Here is a 22,608-nt window from a genome sequence, read left to right as displayed (position 1 = left end):
AAAGGGTCTTTGATTTTGGTTTCTCATGGGAGGTGGGGTGTATGTTGTTTGAGAGTTTTGAACATTTTGGCTTTTGTATGAGAGATTTGGATGGAATTTGGTGTTTTCATTGTAATAGTTGGAATAAGGGGTACCACTCTTGTATGCTTGGAAAGCATTCACTTGTTTATTTGTTCCCCTACATTCACTTGGGTCATGTCCCAAAGTTCCACAATTCTCACATATCCCACTTGGGATTGATGAAGATGCCGTCATGGCATTAACATGATGCTTTGGTGATTTTGAGACTTCTTCAAGTCTAGCCATATCATTTTCAAACTTCAAATTGATGGTATCAATGTGAGCACTAAGTTGAGCACCCAATTGAGTAACGGAGTCCACTTCATGCTTTCCTCCTCTAGTAGCCTTGCCAGGTCTACTATATTGTGAGTTATGGACCGCCATTTCCTCAATTTTATTCCAAGTTTGATTGTCATCAACTTCGGTGAACATTCCATTTGATCCCATGTTGAGAATGTTCCTTGAATATTCATATAGACCGTTCCAAAATTGTTGTACCAAGAACCACTCGCTAAGCCCATGGTGAGGACATGAGCGACAAATTCCTTTGAACCGCTCCCAAGCTTCATACAAAGATTCTTCATCCCTTTGCTTAAAACCCGTAATTTGAGCTCTTAGCATGTTAGTCTTTTCCGGTGGGTAGAACTTTTTGTAGAAAGCTAGAGCCAATTTCTTCCAAGAATCAATTCCGAGAGTGGCCTTATCAAGGCTCTTCAACCATTGTTTCGCGGTGCCAATTAGAGAAAAAGGAAATAAGACCCATCGAATTTGGTCTTGAGTTACACCGGTTTGAGAAATCACATCACAATAGTCACAAAAAGCCTCCATATGAGAGTGAGGGTCTTCACTAGGCATCCCCCCAAATTGGCTTCTTTCGACTAATTGGATAAATGCGGATTTGGCAATGAAATTTCCGGTTAGATGTTGTGGTGTGGGAGTACCATTGGGTAGGTTCTCCTCGGTGGGTACGGAATGTGATGAAAACTTAGGCATTGTGGGTTGATTTTGTGTTGTATTTTGTGTTGGGTTCTCCTCACCTTCTCTTGCAAAAGGGTTGATGAACTCAATAGTTGGTTGAATATCTACAACCTCACTAATACCTCTCAAATTTCTCCTAGCAAGTCTTCTATTGGTTGTCAAAGTTCTTTCAATTTCACGATCAAAAGGTAACAAATCACCTTGTGACCTTCTAGACATGCAAAATATCAAACAATTCCAAAACAATTAGAACAAACCTTGAAGAGTTTTACTTCCCCAAGGCAAAGAAAGACACAACTAATAGCAATATAAGAAAATCTAAATCAAGTTAACACCGTCCCCGGCAACGGCGCCATTTTTGGTCGGACTATATCTTTTCGGTAACTTGTCGTTAGGAGCACCTAGACCAAAACACAATTTATAGCTTCACAAACAACTATACAATTAGTAAAGAGGCAAGTAAAGGTCAGATCCCAAGGGACGGGAATTGAAATGAGATTTCTATCGCAACTAGTGATGTCTTGGGGGTGTCACAATTTGGGTTGATGTAGAAGGTTACTAAACTAAATAGCAATGAAAGTAAATAAGCAAGATGAATTGAAAAGGGTTGTAAACAATTGATAAAAAGCACTAGGGTGTCATGGGGTCATAGGGGATTCATGGGAATTGATCATACAAACATGTTCTCAAATTATAAGCAAGCAATTATTGTTGTGATGGATTGAGTTGGGTTATATCTTACAATCCTAGGAAAGTTTGGGTCCCGGAGCCGAATCGATTAGATTGTACAACACCTACAAGTCGACTTAGTCTTCCCTACTCAACAACATGCATGGTCTAATGAGACTCGAGTTGGTTTATGTCTTACAAGTCTCATTGAAAAGATAGGTGATGGGTAAAAAATGCAAGGATTCATAGGCTCGCATTTCATCAAACATAACATGTGCATGAGTTGAGATCAAAACAAGCAAGCAAATAAACCATGAAAGCATATTAATTTAAGCATGAATCATTCCCCATGTTGGTTTCCCCTAATTACCCATTAACCCTAGCTATGGAACTACTCACTCATTATCATGTTGAACATGCTAGCAAGGTTGTCAATCATACCAACAAAGTGAAACATGATGAATAAATGAAAGTAATTAGCAATAATTAAAAAGGGATTAAGAGAATTATACCTACTAATGATTCCAATAATAAAGCAAAGAATAAAAGAAGTACTTGATGCTTGATTGAGAGGTTGTCAATCTCCCAATAATAACCCAAATAATCTTCAATTACCCAAAATAAAGGATGAACAAAAGAGAGATTAAGGAAATAAAACTTGTATTAAAACTTGATTAATTGTTGATTACAAAACTAAAGAGAGATTTGATTGATATTAACTACTCTAAGAATTCATAAGAAGAACATGCTCTTCTAATTAGACTAATGGGGTATTTATAGTGGGGATTAGGTGTAGGAATTAGGGTTAACTAAGGGCTTAAATGACGATTAAGTCCCTACTTAGGGAAACGCCGGTATTTTTGGAAGGATGGGCATCTTTCTTAAAGCTTGAAGAAACGAAGTTGTGCTATCTTGGAATCCGTGCGTCTTAGGCACGGGACGGCCGGATTCTTCAATTGCTGCCCGGGCGTCTTTGGGAGAAGACGGACGTCTTCTGGTTGCTGCTGCCCGGGCGTCTTGTAAGGAAGACGCACGGATTGTGTCTTGGTGGACGGGCGTCTTCTTGAGAAGACGCACGGATTGTCTTGCAGCGTGCTTCCTTCTTCTTTTCTTCCCTTTCCTTCATAAAATCCTTGGGGATTTCCTCAGGGATGCAAGGATCTTTTCTCATCATTGCCCATCTACTATAGTATGTACAAAGGCCTTCTAATCTTGTCTCTCCTTGATGCCTGGTCATTGAATTCAATCAATTTAGTCTCGTTTTGCCATGAAAATACAAGGTTTGCACTCCTTTCCTACCAAGGACACAAAACCTCAAAGAATATGCAAAATAAAGAACTAAAGACAATAAATGACCCAAATATGCACTAAAAAGCATGGGAACAAGGCTAATTCAGGGACTAATATGCTCTAATTATGGTCACATCAGAGGGACGAGTCTAACACGAGTCATGGCAGAGATAGTTTCACATAGTTGATAGTAGTCACGAGTTGTATCTGTATTTTGTTTATATCACTTGTAGTTTAATATAACTGTTCTTTAATCGACATTTGATTATTAGTGTCCTCGGGCAACCAAGATGGTAACGCCCTTATCTGCTAGAGAAGGTCTTGCTAAGGCTCCTTGGTAGATGGGGGTGTTATAAAGTGGTATTAGAGTGACGATTTTGGAACCTGTAACTAATGAACCTAATGAACGTAGTGAGTCTAATAAAATGAACCTGGTGTATGTATGTTGGGAGCCACGGCTGATGCTTTATTTTGGGTGAGAAGGCACTATCATTTCAAAATCTTGGCCCCAATATGCTTAAGCCAGTCACCAAGAATGGGGATATCGAGTCGGGAATTGTGTGCATAGATGTGTATGATCAATAGGTTAGAAATAGTTATGGTGGAGTCTATGGTAATGTCTAATGCGTGCAAATAGTAACGATGAACTGTGAAGGTTTGTGAATTGTGGAAAGTGTGTGAGGATGTGATAAAGATGGTGAATGTGACAGTAGTTGCATACGAGTGTTGGAAAATGTTGTTGGGAAATGTGTCCTCAACAATAGTGCGATCACATGATTTAAATATCATTATTAAATCTCATTTTAAGAATACATGTGGGATGTAATATTTACAACAACTCGGTCCACATATATCGGTAATGATTGGTGACTAGAGTTTGACATTACTCAGTGCGTGACAGTGGTGATCATTGATCCCCTTAGGTCATACCTATAGGGAAATACTCTTAATTGATTATTTATTTAATCGTATACCGATACGAGTTAATTAAATTGCTTAAAATTGACGGATGATTTTGTGAGTATAATTTACGTATCTTATTGTAAATATGATTAAATGAGACACGGTCTAAGTAATCGAATTGTTTTATTACTTAGATGAAATCATTGTTTACAGAAACAATTGAAACAGAATGAATAAATTATTATAAATACAGAATGTTGTAATTTATAATTTGGAAACATTTTTGGTACGAGTAATTACGAATTACTAGTCGATTTTGTAAATGACATATTTTATGAGTATGTTGATTTTTAATAAGTTAAAAATACATTACATTGTGACATGTCATGTAACATGTTACATGTGACAAATTGACAAATGACAAAATAAAATGGACCATCCATTTTATAATGAAAGTGCCGAAATTATGGAGGGAGTTAGTGGAGAAATTGTGTTAATTGTTTAAGTGGAAAACACAATGATGAAAGCTAACAAGTAGCCATGCAAACCTAAGCTTTTGAGAAGAGCAAAAATAAAAAGCATTGGGCATACTACCCAAGGCCTTTTTCGGCCAACCATATGAGAAAAGAAAAGAGAGTTTTTCTTTTCAACATTCATTCATCATTTTTGGATAAAAATTTTCTAGAGTAAGAAAATTAGAAACTCTCTACAATTTGTAAAATTCTAGAGAAATAAAATCTCACAAAATACCACCTCTTGACCGAAATTTTCAAGAGCCAAAATACAATTTATTTTGTGTCAATTTTATAGTAAAACTAATATTATTACTAGATCTAAATAATATTGGTTAATTATGAGTTTCCTTGGGTATATGCTTTTGGGAAAGGTTCTAATTTGAACCTTGTTCATCCAATATTTGGAAGCTCAAGAACAAGTGAGTAGGTGAACTCACTTCTGCCCATAAAACCGAAACATCCAATGTAAGATGATGATTTCTTCTTTATATTGTTTATATGTTTGCATGCATAAGATCACTAATTAATTTTATGACAAATTAAATTAAAACATATATGAATATGTTAGTATATAGATCTACTTTTCCTTCAATCGGTATCAAGAGCCATGGTTGTTTGCATGCAAATCGGTTAAAAGTTTTTCCGAGTTATAAAGATTAACATATAAAACTTGTATAATTTGTGTTATTATGATATATCACAAAATTAATTTTTGCATGTTAAGTTTATGATCCTAAAATGTATTTAGGATATTTTGGTTGATTTATGGATTTTATTGTTCATTTTATATAATATTGGCATTAAAATGTGATTTTTATGATAAAAATGTCATTTTTGGACGAAAATTAGCTAAACTTCGAATTTTCCAGTGGTTTTTGGATATGTTTTCACATATATTATTTTTAGATGATCTGGAAATTTTCATAATTTTATGAGTTCTTATGCTCGAAAAATGGATTTTTCATGATAAAAATCGGATTTAAGTGAAAAATAGGTTAATATGAGATAAATTTCGAATCTGGTCATAGAAATTTAGTATGTTGTCACATGCAATTTTACAAGATGTGTGTAAAATAATAGGCTATATTGAAGTCTTTTTGCATGATTTATGGTTTTTTGAAGAAAAATAGCATAAATAGTGACATTATTAGTGAAAAATTAATAAAACATAATCTATGACTAAGGAAAAACGTCCAATGTTGCATTTTATTATCTTTTTCAGATCTAAAATTGAAAAGTTGATGAATATAATTTTTCTCATGTTTTTATGATTATTTTGTTAAAAAACCGATAAACCGCAACATTGTTTTTCCGGAAAAGTAGACCTTACTCGATCTAGTTGTGGAGTTATTAGGTCGAAAAAGTTTTAATTGCCAGCGAAAACTCGATCGAGTAGCTCCAACTTGATCGAGTCGAGGCCACTCAATCGAGTAAGTGCTACAGTACCTGGACACACGCGGGATTCTTATACCTTCCCAATCCTTCTTCTTCTCTTATTTCTTCATACTCTAAACCCTAATCCTCCTTAATCTTTGTTTTTCTCTCAAAATCTTGGTGGATTTGTGCTAGATTTGCTTGTTTTTTCTTGTTTAATTCATTCTCTTTTTCTTTGTTTTTAATCAATTAGAACTATATAAAAGTGTTGGATTTTCTGGAAATTCGATTTATACTCCTGTATTTTTGTTTATAATTGTTGTAATATGGTATAATTACTCTAGATTGTTTATTATTGATGCTAGAATTAGAAAAATCGAATCAATGTGGGAGTATATGTGGACCGAAATTTCAAGGGTCTGGGATTCAAATTGAATTTTTGTTAGTCTTTTGAGTATGGAAAAAGGAAAATTGAGTAATGTATGTTGTGGGTATCATGTTTGGTGTTGATTTTGACTAGTTTTGCCCAGAATTTTGTCTTAAAACTCCATCTTAAAAGTGCCCCAAACAGAAATTCGCCCCAATTCCTTATGATGGTTACCTTTCTGTGAAACTATTTTCAAAAGATTAATACCTTAATTTGTTAATTGAGTTACAATTTTCATATTTTGAAAGCTATAAGGACCGTCTGTTATAAATTGTGGGAGTAGCATGCTCAAAACTTTTGGATTGTTTTGGTAGAAGTGTGTGTACATAGTTGTTTCTTCTTCCATACGTGTGCATAAAATGTTTATTTTCTTCAAGTAATGTCCGTTTGTGTGCCTATATGTATATTTGAACAGATGCCGAGACCTACAGTTGGTACCCGTCAGAGTAAGAGGGGAAAGGCTTCTGATCCCGAGGTTGGTGAGGGGAGTCAGGGACCCACTGTTCCACCCGTGCCTGAGTATCCTACCATTGTCTTTGCTAACTTCAAGCAAAGGGATGCCTTTGTCGAGTTATAGAAACGTTGTATGAAACTAACCCGTTGTATCGGCACCATCATCTTAGAGGACCTTAAGGTAGAGATAGATGTGAGGCACATATTTGAGACCTTGGGTTTGACTGGTTTGTATTCCCTTAGGAAGCATTCCTTCTCATTCTTCACCTTGAAGTTCATGAGCTCTTTCCTCTATGATGCGGCTGCAAAGACCGTACAATTTCGTCTTATGAACAATAGTTTCCTCTTGACCATGGACATGTTTGCTACCCATCTTGGCCTTGCCCGACCGAAGAAGGGAGCCCTTAGGGATATCCCAACTGAGTGTGGAGCTAGTAGTTACATGCCTTGTTTTACCGGCAAGAACGCCCCCACCTAGAATAACATGTTGATAAATGACGTGCAACATATCACTTTGACGATTTATCTTCGTGCCTTGACTTGTCTACTCTATGACCGGAAAGATGTGAGTAAGTTGAACTCACATGAGATGATGTTTCTAGTTGCTTATCTTAACCCCACCCGAGCCCCGAGAGTTTCTTACAGTGCCCCGGCCATAGTTTGTGCTAGCCTAGCTTTGATGGCTACCTCTGGGACCCGATACTTTAGTTGTGGTGCCATTGCCACACGGTTAGCGGAGCGGTTGACCACCTTTGAGGCCTCCTCGACCCTTACACCTATGGCCCCATCTTTGCCTACCTTGGACCGTGAGTACTTTCTCGACCAGAAATGGTTGAGAACCTTGGAGGGTGGTGGGATGGCTTGGAGAGTATAGGGTATGAGCTGGATGAAGATACCTGGCCCCGAGCACCTCCCTGTAACTGAGCCCTTGACGGCGGCGGTAGTGGCATCGGACTCCGATGATGATGAGGAGCCCTCCTCCGCGGCAGTACTACCTCATTGATGATGGTATTTTGGAGGTGATGCAAGAGTCGACTAAGAAGGATCAGGCTAGACCAGAGGTTCGGCAACCTAGAGTGGGGAGGGGACCGAGACGGGTGAGGGAGAGGGTTGCTGAGACCCAGCCAGAGCAGCCTATGCCTCCACATCAACAGTTTCCCAGCTACCCTTTGTTCTTTAGTCCTGAGATGAGGGTGAGTGAGCTCGCAGAGAGGGTATCTGCCACTTTGACGCTCCGGAACCTACACGAGATGGCGTATGTACAGGGCATCGAGACCACTTCGGCCCAACCGGTGTGGTGGAGAGGTGTTGGAGATGATAGTGGAGTCTTTCACTCTTTTGGTGTGGATCCGACTACATGGGGGGACCTTAGGAGTTACCCCTACGGTTGTTTGGCACCGTGGGGGGTGGGAGAAGACTCAGGCACAGGCACTACCACAGGCAAGGAGGCGGGAGGAGCTAACACATACGGAAGAGGAGGTGGAGATGAGGAGATGGAGGAGCTTGTCGTGGAGTGATGTTTTTTCTTTGGTTGGTACTTTTGTTACACTTTGGTTTGTACTCGGCCATATGGCCATATTTTGGATGCTTTTAGAACTTGTGATGCAGGTGGTTAGTGTCGGAAATGAAATTTCGACTCGATTATGTTTCCTTGGTGTTGCAACGTAGTAATTTGGATGAATTTGACTTGTGGCTACTCGATCGTGTTGGAATATGTGTCCTCCGACAATAATGCGATCACAACTGTTGATTATGATTATCACATGTTTAAATCTCATTTTTAGAATACATGTGGGATGTAATATTTTTACAGTCAACTGGTCCACACATATCGGTAATGATTAGCTGACTAGAGTTTGACATTGCTGTCGTGCGACGGTGGTGATCAGTTGATCCCCTTAGGTCATACCTATAGAGAAATATTCTAAATTGATTATTTAATTAATCGTATGCCGATAGGAGTTAATTAAATTGCTTAAAATTGACGGATGATTTTGTGAGTAAAATTAATGTGTCTCATTGTAATTCGATTATATTAGATACAGTCTAAGTAATTGAATTGTTTTATTACTTAGATAAAATTATTGTTTACGAAACAATTGGGAATTGCAATTGAATGAATAATTTATTATAAATACAAGACGTTGTAATTTATAATTTGATAAACGTTTTGGTACAAGTAATTACGAATTACTAGTCGATTTTGTAAATGACATATTTTATGAGTATGTTGATTTTTAATATGTTAAAAATACATTACAAATTCACATGTCAAGTAACATGTCACATTTGTCACAATTTGACAAATGACAAAAATAAAATGGATTCTCCATTTTATGCATGTACCGAAAATAAGGGTGGGAGTATATAGTTTATATTGTGTTGTTTATATTTATATGGAGACACAATCATAACCCTAGGTTGTAGGCATGCAAGACTAGACATCTTGAGAAGAACAAACCTATAACTAAGGTTGCATGCCTAGTCTCTTGTGAAGAGCAAAAATGAAAAATATTGGGCAACCTACCCAAGCCCCTTTTTCGGCCAAGACAAAAGAAAAAGAGGAGGAGTTTTCTCTTTAATTAATTATTCATTCAAAATCTATAATTTCTAGAGTAAGAAAGAAATAGATAAAAACTCTCTACTATTTGTGAAAATCCTAGAGAAATAAAACTCACTAATCTCTTCTCCTCTTAACCGAAATAGAGGACAACAAATTAAGATTTTTGTCTCAAAATTTTAAGTAAGACTAATCCTAATACTAGATCATATTATTTTAGTCTTTAAGAGATTTCCTTGGGTATATGCTTTTGGGAGAGATTCTAAACTTGAATCTTGTTCATCCATTGTTGGAAAGCTCAAGAACTAACAAGAAGGAGATCTTGTTGGTGCCCATAAAACCGAAATTATCATCGTAAGGGTTGATGATTTCTTCTCTTTTAATTTATGTTTGCATGCATAAGATCTAGAATTTATTTTATGACTAAATAAATTGATTCATATATGAATATGTAAATTAATGAGATTAATAATTTCTAAAAAGCGGTATCATGAGCCTTAGGTTGTTTGCATGCAAATCGGTTATTGTTTTTCCGAGTTATACGATTAACAAATAAAACTTATAAATTTATGTTTATTATGATATATCACGAAATTTATTATGCATGTTAAAGTTTCTGGTCCTAAAATGTATTTAGGATATTTTGGTTAATTTATGGATTTTTATTGTTCATTTTATATAATAATGGCATTAAAATGTGATTTTATGATAAAAATGTCATTTTGGACTAAAAATAGATAAATTTCGATTTTTCGAGTGGTTTTTGGATATGTTTTCACATATATTATCTATTGATGACCTGTAAATGTTCATAATTTTATGAGTTCTTATGCTCGAAATATGGATTTTTCATTATAAAATCGAATTTAAATGAAAAATAGTTTAATATGAGGTGTATTTCGAATCTGGTAATAGAAATTTAGTATGTTGTCACATGCAATTTTACAAGATGTTTGTAAAATAATTGGCTATAATGAAGTCTTTATGCATGATTTATGAATTTTTGATGAAAAATCACATTAATAGTGACTTTAATTAGTAAAAATTGCTAAAACATACTTCATGACTAAGGAAAAACGTCACATATTGCATTTTATCACCTATTTCAGATCTAAAAGTGAAAAGTAATTTAAAATAATTTTTCTCATATTTTTATGATAATATTTGATAAATCCGATAAACCGCAACATTGTTTTTCTCGAAACTTTTCGAAATTTTTAACCTATGTTTTTGAATATTATGAGTGTCATGGTATTTTCCAGAATGTTCATGAGTTTAAAATTTCAAATTTCAAATTTCAAATTTATTTGAAATTTTTATGATTTATTTGACGTTTATGGCTTTATATTGTAATTTTGAGTCCATTTATGAACAGTTTTAAGAAATATAAGTTAATTATTGTCAAATATGTTAGTGGAGACTAATTTTGAGTCCTAAGATGGTTAGGGTAATTAACTAGTACATAAATATGATTTAATGTAATTTATTGTGATTTTAAAAGGTTGAATCACGCAAATCCGTAAAAACCGATTAATATACGATATTGGCTCTTTAAAGGCGATTTAGCATAAAATTGGGCATGTTCATATATATTATAATGCTGCATTTTATTTATGATTGTCATAATTTTATTTTATGTAATTTTATTTTATGTAATTTTACTTAGTATGGCCTTAGTTTTAATTGATATTACCCGAAATGTATGGGAATATCGATTTGGTTGTAATTTATTATTTTTCCGGGTGTAATTCCGGAGCAGGATTTGTTACCACGTAAGCTTGTAGAATGATGACTTTGCTTGACTCTTCCTTTCGGCCTCTCCTGAAACAATGAACAAACTGAGGGCTCGGCTTGGTACCGAGCGAACTCACTCCGACGCTCAAGTCAGTAAACTTAAAGAGATTAAGTTGTGTGTTACTTGGCAAAGTATATTGTAGAGAGATAAGGGAGTTTATACCAGATTAGTGTATTGTGAGATGAATTGTGGATTATTCGATTATTTTCGGATCCCTTTCTCAATGAGAGAAGTGGAGTATTTATAGACTTTCACCTTTTGTCACGTAGTGGCCAAGTGGCAGAGCAGGTGGAAAGACTGTTCTACCCTCGGCCGAGGGACCCATGGCTGGCCGGCTGGCCGAGTTGACTCCATGCCGAGGGGTCTTGGATGTGGGTACGCGGATATGTCTCCCGGCTGGCTGGTTTCTAGCCGAGACCCAGTGACAGCCGACAGTCGCGCGTCGGTTAGGGCATCTAATACGTTGACTTTTTGTGGATATCTTTGACCTTGCTCAATATGTTGACTCGGTCGGCGGTGCGAAATATGCCCCATCAATTTGCCCCCAGCGTAGTCTATGCCGTGGTATGGACCTTCGATGAGTGTTGAGCGTATTCTCGCGCAAGTTGAATTTCTTCCCGCTTCTTCTTCCTCGGCTTGGTACTGCTCAGGCCGTCAGTATCCCCCTCCACATGGATGTGTAAAGGGCATCAAATGTGGAAAAGAAAATGGCGCCGGCCGAGACCGAGGTTACGAGTGCCGTGTGCTTTTGATTGCCCCGGCGTCTTTGCCAAGCTCGGTTGAACAGCAGGCCGTTTGGCAAGTAGATACCAAGGATCGTGTTTGAAGAAGATACGTAGATTGCCATTTTGTCAAGGAGCGTGTTGAAGAAGATTTGTAACTGTTTGTCGATTGACATTCCATGGCTGCATGCTTGACACGTGGCTCGATGTTGATTGGTTGACGCTTCATGGGCTTTACCCTGATTGGTCCGTTTCATGGGCTTTGCTCTATAAATAGAGCAGTTAGCCCCTGATTTTGGCCACCAAAAATTCACTTTCTCAAAAAAAATTTCTTCTCTCTAGCTTTCTTCGACGAAAACTTCTCTCTAGACTTCAAAGCGTTACTCGGCGTAACACTTTTCCAAGGTAAACAAACAAATTTTTTCAACTTTTATTTGTTAAGTATTTGTTGTCATGTCTTCTGCTGATGCTGAACCCAGTACTTCTGCGCCGGGGGGCGAGCCGTCGCATCCTGATGAGCAGGAGCCACTTGCCGTCACCCCGATAAGGTTCGGGGGTCCCAGGTCTCCTTCTCCTGAGGTTGATCCAAAATTTTTGGAGGGTTTCGAGGATGATGATGATGATGAGGATGATGATGATGATGATGATGAGGCGACCCCTTCTGTCGTAAGGAGGCCGCCTATTTCGGGGCACGGTGATGCCTGGTCGATCAGTCCTGACCGTGCCTGGAAGAACAAGTTCGCCAGTTGTTCCGGCTCTGAACTTTTTGAACACCATTACTCCTTCGGTAGGGAGTATAGAATTGTTATCCCTAAGGAGGGTCAGGCCGTCTGTTGCCCTCCCACGGGCTGTATCGGCGTATACATCAGACACCTGGAGTATGGGCTCCGGTTTCCTCTGAATGAATACGTTGCTGCTATTATTAAAGCGATGAATGTCGCCGTGGCCCAGCTGCATCCGTTGGCCATCAGGACGATTGTTGGTTTTGTATGGTTGTGTCTTTTCAAAGGGGAGGCCCCAACGGTGAACCTCTTCCGCCGGCTCCACCACCTTAAACAAACCACCCTAGGCGGCCAGGGGTGGTACAAAGATACAAACCGAGCCGAGCCGTCACCGTTTCCAAGCTTACGTCTTGCAAGGACTGGAGGGGGCGGTGGGTATACGTTGAGGTTCCGGAGGACTATCCGCTGCCCCGGTCCTTCCAGCACCGCGTCAATTTGCGGTGCGAGAGTAAAGGGGAGCATGATAGATACGTCTCCCGGAATAAGCTTAAGATGGACGCCAACAGGGTTCCTCTTAATGAGGATGAAATACGGGCAATGAGGCTGTTTGAGGCCAAGAAGGATGGGACGCCGAAGGGATGGATGCCCCCGACGCAGATCGTTCTTCAGGATGAGCTGCTCTGCCACGTCGGCCTCATATCGGCCCTCGAACGGGGTGAGTGGGGTCGGTTTGAGGCCCATCTTTGATTTTTATGTTTCTGTTTTTGAACTTGTTTTATTTCTTTTGCTTAACTTCTTCTTTGTTTCTTTTGCAGACCGATTTGGCCCGAGACTGTCTGTCTCTGCTCTCCAGAGGTTGGGACTTGACGAGAACGGGAGAGTTGTTGACCCGCATCCTAAGGCCCAGACACGTGATCACCGACCGGCTCCTAACGAACTCATGGACAAGCAGTTGAAGGCACTGGATGTGACGGCGGCTCAACTCCGGTTCAGTCTTCAATCCCTGTGGTCCAAAAGCAGCCGGTGGTCATCGATGTTGAGGAGGAGGTCACTGTTGCGGAGGCTCCTCCTTCTCTGAATAAGAGAAAAGAGACCGAGTCTGCCGCCGCTACTGTTACCGAGGCCGGTAAAGAAAAGGGTCCTCCAACCAAGAAGGCCAAGCCTGGTACGGATCTAACCTGTGGCTCAGATTTAGCTGGTTCATTAGGCGTTCCTGATGACAGGCTCTTTGGCATGTCAATGAATGTTGACATGGATGCTTTGTCCGAATTTTTTGTAGATCAACCGCCGCCGGCTGTCCCTCTCACTGAACGGCAATTGGAGAAGCGGCCGGTGCGGGGCGGGCAATCAAAATGTCACCGTCGACTCCTCATCTCTGAAGCCTTCCGCCGCTCAGCTTGTGGCGGAAGGCACAAGGTTGTGCAGGAAGCTGGCGAAGTGGAACGAACTAGCCGGCGCTCATATTATGGAGCAAGAAAAGACCATGGCTGAAGCTGCCCCTGTGCTCGAACGGCTGAGGTTCGAGCTTACTGCCTTTAAGCAAGAGGCCGAGAAGGCGAAGAAGGACCTTCAGGCCGCCGAAAATGATTTCCTCGCTGAGCGAAAGCTCAGGGAGGATGCTGAGAAGGCGGTCCTAGCCAAGAGGGCCAAGGTTGAGGCTGTGGAAGCTGATGCCGCTAAGCTGCGGGAGGAGCGGGACAAGCTTCAGGGTGCTTACGACGCCGCGGTTGGTAAGAGGGAAGAAGGGAAGTCTCTGCATTCGGCTCAAGCGAAGGCGCATAGGAATACAAGGGCTATCCTCGCCCAGAGGGAGAAGGACATTGAGACGCTCCAAACTGTCATCATCCCTAACATGTGCGCCCAATACCGGGACCAAGCCGAAGAAGCTACCAGGGAAGTAATCGAGAGCTCTTTCTGAAGGCTCCTTCCGTGGCAAAAAATTTGACCGATGCTTGATGATAAGGCGGCTGCTGCGGAGGCAAAGGTGCGGAGGAGGCGGGCGAAGAAGGCGGCGAGGAGGCTGCGGAGAAGGCGGCCCATCTTTGAAAAGGTGAAGGCGGCCGGGAGGAAGGCGAGAGGGCAAAGGCGGTGAGGGCTCGCTAAGTCGGCTCGGGTCGCCCATCGATGGTGATCTTTGCTACCGGCTGCGATGGCGAGCAGAAGCAGGCATAGGGAGACGGGCGGTCGTCACCAGACTCACTTGGCCCTTCGGATAGCTTCAGCTGTTCGGGGGCCAATTTTTGAGCCTTCTCTCCCTGCCATCCTTTTGGCGCTTCATTGTCTCAATGTGATATTTTTTGTTGTTCCTTTTTTTTTTTGTAAAACTTTGGTAGGTTGAGTTTAGGCTATCCTTATTGGGACGGCCGTCGACTTCGTTTTGTATCACCTGTAAACATGTTTAATAAAGTTTGTTTATTGGCCCTCGGCTTGGCCGGGGCTTTGATCACAATCCTTCATTCAGTTGTCTTCTTTCGTTATTAGTTGAGCGCTTTTTTTTTCTTTTCGTTTCTACCTTCGGCTTGGCCGAGGTAGTTAGAATGCGTATCTCAACTGTACTTAATGTTTTTAAACATGTTGGCATGTCGGTCGCTTCCTCCTTCACTCTCGGTCTGGCTGAGGCGTCAGATTTGCACTTCCCAACCGCCGCTGTGAACATGTTAGCGTATCGGTCGTTGTGTCCCCGTCACTCTCGGTCTGGCCGAGGCAATCGGGGTTACGGCTCGACAACGTTCGTATCTGTAGACGTGTTGATTGCTTCCTCTTTCACTCTCGGTCTGGCCGAGGCGTCCTATTTGCGTTTCTCAACCGTACTTATACGTTCCTAAGCATGTTGGTCGTTGTGGCGAGTATCAACTGCTGTTGGCAAGTCGCGTTTCCCTCGTCACTCTCGGCTTTGGCCGAGGCAACCGAGTTTACGTTTTGACTGCTTTCCGTATCTATAGACATATTGATCGCTTCCTCTGCCACTCCCGGATTGGCCGGGGCAGTCAGATTTGCGTCTCAACAGTGCTTATATGCTTTTGTACTTCGGTAGTGACTATGGAGGGGACAAGTATTTTGATGGAAAACTTAGATCACTTTTATAAGGTATAAACACACGTTGGGGTGCCCACAGCAGTCTTGGACACCTCCGCCGCTATATGAAATATTTCCTTAGGTTGTCTGTGTTCCAGTGGCTCATTAGAGGCACTCCCTCCATGTCTGTCAGCCGGTATGTCCCCGACTTCATTTCTTCAACCACTTTGTAGGGTCCTTCCCAGTTGGCCGTCATTTTACCATGGATGTTTCCTTTGTTGGTCGCGGCTGACTCTCTTAGGACTAGATCTCCTACTCTTAAGTCTCTTTTGTGGACCCTACGGTTGTATGCTCTTCTCATTCGGTTTTGGTACACTGCCAAGTTAAGCCGCGCCATGTCTCGGCTTTCTTCGACCAGGTCTAGGGAGGCTTTCAGGCCTTCCTCATTTTCGATCGGTTAAAGGTCATGCGTTCAATGTCGACCGGCGCTTCAATTAGCGGGACGGCTTGAGACCCATAGACTAGGTGGAATGGACTGTACCCGTTGCTTCTTTCTCCGTGGTTCTAAGGGACCATAGGGGCGCCGGGTAGTTCATCAGCCCACCTTCCCTTTAGATCTTCAACCTTCTTTTTCAGCCCGTTTAGGATTGTTTTATTAGCTGCCTCCGCCTGCCCGTTGCTCTGAGGGTGGCAGACGGAGGAGTATACAAACTTGATACCGAGCTCTTCTAGCCAGCTCATCACCATGTCACCCCAAAACTCTCGGCCGTGGTCAAATACCATGACTTGGGGTAACCCAAAACGAGTTATGATGTTTTCCCAGATTACCTTTCTTACGGCCGCCGTGGTCTTGGCAGGTACCGCGACAGCCTCGACCCATTTAGTGAAGTAGTCAACGGCGACGATCAGGTACTTCCTTCCTCCGGAGGCCGTCGGAAATGGCCCTAATAAATCCATCCCCCACTGTGCAAATGGTAGGGGGCTAAGTACTGGTTGCAGGTCTCGGGAAGGTGCGTGTATCACCGGAGCATGCATCTGACAATTCTTGCACTTCTTGGTCTTAGCTCTGGAATCCTCAAGCATGGTGGGCCAGAAGTAGCCGGCTCGGAGAGCTTTGTGGGCTAGCGTTCTTGCCCCCATGTGATGTCCACATATGCCTTCGTGGATCTCTGTCGATGATGAGCTCCGCGTCGGGGCCGGCCGACACATTTCAAAAGTGGTCTTATCACGGACCTTCTGTATAGTTCTCCTTCGAACACCAAGTACCTTGCGGCGATCCTTCTTATCTTCTGGGAGAGACTGCGGTCCTCCGGTAACTCTTTTGTTAGTTTGTATTTCATTATCGGAGTCATCCACGTCGTCTCGGCTTCTATGTGGCCCACCATGCCGACGGTCTCAGTGATGCTTTTAGTATTCCTGATATCTACCAGCACGGTTCGGCTGACATTCTTGATGCTTGAACTTGCAAGTTTTGAGAGAGCGTCGGCTCGGTTGTTCTCAGACCTGGGGATGCATTGGATTTGGAAAGATTTCAATTTTGCAGTGTCAACTTTTACCCTTTCCAGGTATCTTACCATCCCATCGTCTCGAGCCTCATACTCTCCTCTGATTTGGTTAGTCACCAATAGTGAGTCTGTCTTCAACACAATGTGTTCCGCTCCGGCAGCTCTAGCTAGCTCGACTCCAGTTATCACCGCCTCGTATTCGGATTCGTTGTTCAAGGCCGAGAAGGTAAACTTCAAGGCATACTCAAACTTGTCCCCGTTTGGGCTGATGATAAGGATGCCGGCTCCTGAGCTGTTCGTCGTGGAGGACCCGTCGGTGTATACTTCCCATACTCCGGGATTTGGTTCTTCTTGATATGTGCACTCGGCCAGGAAGTCTGCAAGTGCCTGCCCCTTTATCGAGGGCCTCGGCTTGTATTGAATGCCGAGGCCGGATAGCTCTACTGCCCATTTGATGAGCCTGCCGGATTTTTCGAATTTTTCCAATGCTTTCTCCAATGGCTGGTCGGTTAAGACCGTCACGGGATGTGCGTCGAAGTAAGGTTTCAGTTTCCTTGCGGCAACGACGACAGCAAAGGCTGCTTTTTCGATCAGTGGGTAATTTCTTTCGGCGGCCAGCAGTGTATGGCTGATAAAGTAGATTGGGTGTTCTTTGCTTGTCTTCTTCTCTTCGACGATTACGACCGACCGTGGCCGAGGTAATCTGCTATGTATAGATATAGTGTCTCCCCAAAGATCGGCCTGGACAGGGTCGGGAGAGTTAGAAGATGAGCTTTCGATTGCACTGAAAGGCGTGCTCTGTTCCTCCCCCCAGCTGAAGTCTTTATTCCCCTTCAACACTTTGAAGAATGGGGTGCTCTTGTCGGCTGACCGAGAGATGAAACGGGCGAGAGCCGCCATCCTCCCGGTCAACATCATAACCTCTTTTCGATTCCTCGGGTCTGGTAATTCCAGTATTGCTTGGACTTTCTCTGGATTGACATCAATTCCCCTGGCGCTGACAAGCACGCCGAGGAACTTACCTGCCCGGACACCGAAGTTGCATTTCATTGGGTTAAGCTTCATCTTGTATTTCCTTAGTGAACAAAATGTTTCGCTCAAGTCGGCCAAGTGCTCGCTGTCAGACTTGCTTTTTACAATAGCATCGTCGACGTAAGCCTCGATGTTTCGCCCTTTTTGATCTTGAAACACTTTGTCCACCAGCCTAGTGTAAGTTGCGCCAGCGTTTTTCAAACCGAACGGCATCATTTTATACATGTATGTGCCGTGTATGGTGATGAATGCGCACTTAGGCATGTCTTCTTCGGCCATGAACACCTGATGGTACCCTGAGAAGGCGTCTAGCAGGCTTAGCATAGTGTAGCCTGCCGTTGCATCAATTAAGCTATCTATTCGAGGCAAGGGATAGCAATCTTTAGGGCATGCTTTATTAAGATTTGTAAAATCAACACACATCCTCCACCCCCTGATGACTTCTTCACCATTACAACATTTGCTAGCCACTCAGGGTAAGTACAAGGCATGATAAAGCCCGCCTCTAATAGTTTGTCTACCTCGGCCTTGATGGCCTCATCTTTCTCGGCTGAGGAGTTCCTCATCTTCTGCTTGACAGGGCGAGCATTGGAGAGTACGTTCAGCTTGTGAACGATCACCTCTCGGCTCACGCCTGGCATCTCGGCGGCTGAGTACGCGAAGACGTCTTTGTTCTTCCTTAGCAGGTCTAGGAGATCGGCTCTGAATTTTGGCTCTAGGCCGACACCGACAGTTACGGTGCATCCTGGGTCAATTTCCACTTGCTCGGTCTCGGCTCCCTCGACCATGCTGACGTTGTTGGTGCTCATCGGATCACCCTCCCGTCGTAAGGATGGGCTCTTCCCTTCTCTCGATTTCTTCGCCACTTTGAGGGATTGCATGTTACACCCTCCGCGAGATATTTGGACATTAAAAATTTCGTCTCTCTCGTCCTTTGAGACGAGCTTTTGTGCTCCCGGTCCAAGACATACATCAATGTCGGGGCCGGATGGACATTACAAACATCGGCCTCGCTCAAAGTAACCCGTCCTATCAGAACATTGTAGGCGGACGAACCATCAATGACCACGAACTCGGATAAAACGTTCTTGGCCGCATCCGCCTCGCCCGAACATCACCGGCAACCTGATTGACCCCGGGGGCACCAGGCCCCCCGAAGAAGCTGTATAGTGGGTTGGTGCGGGGCTCGGTCCTCAATCTTGAGGCCGAGGTTGAGGAAGCATTCCCCGAACATGATGTTCGTGTAGGCGCCTGTATCAATTAGGCACCTCTTAACCAAGTGGTTGAATATGTCCGGTGGGACCACCAGCGGGTCATTTGTGCGGGGCTACGACTCCTTCGTAGTCTTTCTTTCCGATGGTTATATCGGGGACGGTGGAAGCGGGGATCGTTGTGGTGGGCACAAAGTTGATGGCTTGGTAAAGCTCATTTAGGTGCCGTTTGTGCCCATTAGCCGACCCTCCGTTCTCGTTTCCTCCGATAACCACCGGATCACTCCCATCCTCTGGAATACTTGATTTCTGTTCGCCCCGTCGGAGCTCGTTTACGGGGCCTCGGCTACGTACTTGCCGAGGGCCCCTTTGGGATCGGCTCCTCGATGGCGTTCTTGAGATCCGACGATCGTCGGTCTTATGGCCGGCCTGGCCGTGGTAATCGCAAAATTGGCTTGCGTCGCCCTCCGCCCTCGTCTTGGGGGTCTTGCCCACTTCGCCCTTCATTCTTGATCGGGGCAAAGACCTCGGCCGGTGATTTGACCGGGGGTGAGACCGTGGTACCGCTTCGGGTGTATGGTTCGAACTCCCCGGCGCCCGCCGAGCTCTCATTTCTGTTAGATCTTTCGGCCGTGACCGATTCACATCACGGCGACCTTCATCGACATTCTCCCGGGGCTCCTCCTTTCGGGTGCCCACTTCACCGTGGCCTACCCGGTGTCTTGTGGTAATCCTCCACCTTTACGGTTCGGTCCGCCATCTTTCCGGCGGAGTCCGAGGTGAGGTCCTCGCACTTGATTAGCTCGTTTTTGAGCTCGCCTTTCGGGAGGCCTTTCATCGTCGAAGGCCGCCGATTCGGTGTTCAGCTCACGGATCTGCTGAGCTTTCGCGTCGAACCTCTTCACATAGCTTCGTAGAGACTCGTCCTCCCCTTGTCGGATAGTGAGGAGATCCGATGTCTCGACGGCCCTTCTCTTGTTGCAGGCGTACTGGGCTATGAAGTTATCCCTTAGGTCGGCGTAGCAGTATACCGAACCATTAGGCAGTCCCTTGTACCAACTCTGGGCCATCCCATGCAGGGTTGTTGGGAAGACTCGGCACCATACCTCATCGGGCTGCTCCCATACCGACATGTACGATTCGAAAGCCTCGGCATGGTTGGTTGGGTCGCTATCCCCTTTGTATGATAGGGACGGCAGCTTCAGTTTGGTCGGCACGGAGACTCCGAGGACATAGGCACTGAGGGGCTGTCTGACCACGTGTCGAATGACACGTGGCGATCGGCTCCTCGCACCCCTAGTCCGGCTTCTCTCCTCGTGGCGGGAAGGGCTTCTTGTTGCCCGACTTTGGATAGTCGGACTTCTTTCTTCATTTCTTCGGGGCGGGCCTCGTTGTTGCCGTGGCGACGCTGTCCTCTCGCGCGTGGGGGAAGGACTTTGGTCTGCCACTAGCAGCACGGGCTCCGCCGGCGTCCTAGCATGCATGGCTCCTTGTATTGCTCCGGACAAGTTGTTCGGGGTCACTTTATGGGCCCTGGTCACCTGCGGGTGTGCTGCCGTCACCGTCGTTGCAACGGGGGTGATCGGCGTATTACCCATCAGGTCCAGGAATAGCTTCAATTTGGCTGCATCGACCACATGTCCCATGACAGTGACGTGGCCGGTAGGCAGAGGTGTTTCTGGTAGTATCGGCATCCCGTACGCCGGTTGAATTACTCGGCCGGTGGGGGACTGCCCAATCTCAGAATTAGGGACGACGTCATCTTGGTAGAATGCGGTTTCGTCACTCACAACTACCTCTTGTTGTTTTGACATCTTCTTAGCTTGCTGGGTGGGTTTTGTTTTGTGTTTTTTTTTTGTAAGGGATGTGACTAGTTTTTAGTATCCTTCCCCACAGACGGCGCCAATTGTTCCGGGTGTAATTCCGGAGCAGGATTTGTTACCACGTAAGCTTGTAGAATGATGACTTTGCTTGACTCTTCCTTTCGGCCTCTCATGAAACAATGAACAAACTGAGGGCTCGGCTTGGTACCGAGCGAACTCACTCCGACGCTCAAGTCAGTAAACTTAAAGAGATTAAGTTGTGTGTTACTTGGCAAAGTATATTGTAGAGAGATAAGGGAGTTTATACCAGATTAGTGTATTGTGAGATGAATTGTGGATTATTCGATTATTTTCGGATCCCTTTCTCAATGAGAGAAGTGGAGTATTTATAGACTTTCACCTTTTGTCACGTAGTGGCCAAGTGGCCAAGTGGCAGAGCAGGTGGAAAGACTGTTCTACCCTCGGCCGAGGGACCCATGGCTGGCCGGCTGGCCGAGTTGACTCCATGCCGAGGGGTCTTGGATGTGGGTACGCGGATATGTCTCCCGGTGGCTGGTTTCTAGCCGAGACCAGTGACAGTGACAGTCGCGCTTGCCAGTTAGGTCATCTAATACGTTGACTTGCTGTGGATATCTTTGACCTTGCTCAATATGTTGACTCGGTCAGCGGGTGCAGAATATGCCCCATCAATTATGTTCTCGGATCACCGTTTTGTAATTTAATAGATTTATTTTATTTTAATTACAAATGTATAATAGGAAATTATGTAATTTGTTATGTAATTTATTTATTCCGGAGTTCCTTGAAGACGGTGCCACTCGAGAAGGCGATCCATTAAAGAATTTGTTGCCTTGAAATGCGTGCCAAGACCGAAGTTCAAGGGACCAAAGGAGTTGGTTTCCGAATATGTAATAGTTAATTAGATTTACTTTTTTAGGAAGGCCATACTAGGATTTTATTTATGCTTTGCATTTTATTTATATGTTGCATGCATCGCTAAATCGCCATAACTAAAACATGCATTATCATTATATCGAGTTTATCGACCGTGTCAATTACAATTATCGTAGTTCACCGCTTTAGTTCACTTAAAACGTGATAGATAATAAATTGACATGACCTCTCGCTAAATAAACAATTGAGACTTAGCCTTACCAAAAAGTAGAAACCATGAAAACCTATTTCATGAGGGAGTGCACTCGGCCACACCGGGGTACAAACCTTGTTACGTAGGGGAAGTGGGTGATAAATGTCTATCCACCGAATTTATGTTAATGAAGGGTATTTCGGCACACCGTGCCCTAAGTTGATATGAGTTTAGATCATGGACACATTTATTCGAAATTTGGGTTGAACTCAACCAAAGTATTCACGACGATTTTCCTTATTATAATCACGAGTACAACGGGTTTGTGGCTCGTGAAGCTGTCTTTCTAAAATACAAGTTTATTTCTAGAAGACAGAGTGGGAGAAATTATTCAAGAGCCACAAAGAATGTTATGTCGCAAGAAACTGGTCTTTCTTGGCTACATGAGACGTTTTGTGTAAGACGTT

The 22,608-nt window shown here is 43.4% G+C and overlaps 1 non-coding gene across 1 annotated transcript; it reads left to right on the top strand.

The window, feature by feature from the left end:
* Window positions 1–574: 574 nt before the first annotated feature.
* On the top strand, window positions 575–681 carry LOC141624153 (small nucleolar RNA R71). Its single transcript, XR_012533963.1, has one exon. It is a non-coding gene; the product is annotated as a small nucleolar RNA R71 (small nucleolar RNA).
* The last annotated feature ends 21,927 nt before the right edge of the window (window positions 682–22,608 follow it).

Source organism: Silene latifolia, chromosome X (assembly GCF_048544455.1).
Source record: "Silene latifolia isolate original U9 population chromosome X, ASM4854445v1, whole genome shotgun sequence".
In the NCBI taxonomy this organism is placed as follows: domain Eukaryota; kingdom Viridiplantae; phylum Streptophyta; class Magnoliopsida; order Caryophyllales; family Caryophyllaceae; genus Silene; species Silene latifolia.
Note: the sequence above shows the minus strand (reverse complement) of the source record. Positions and strands in the feature narration are given on the sequence as shown.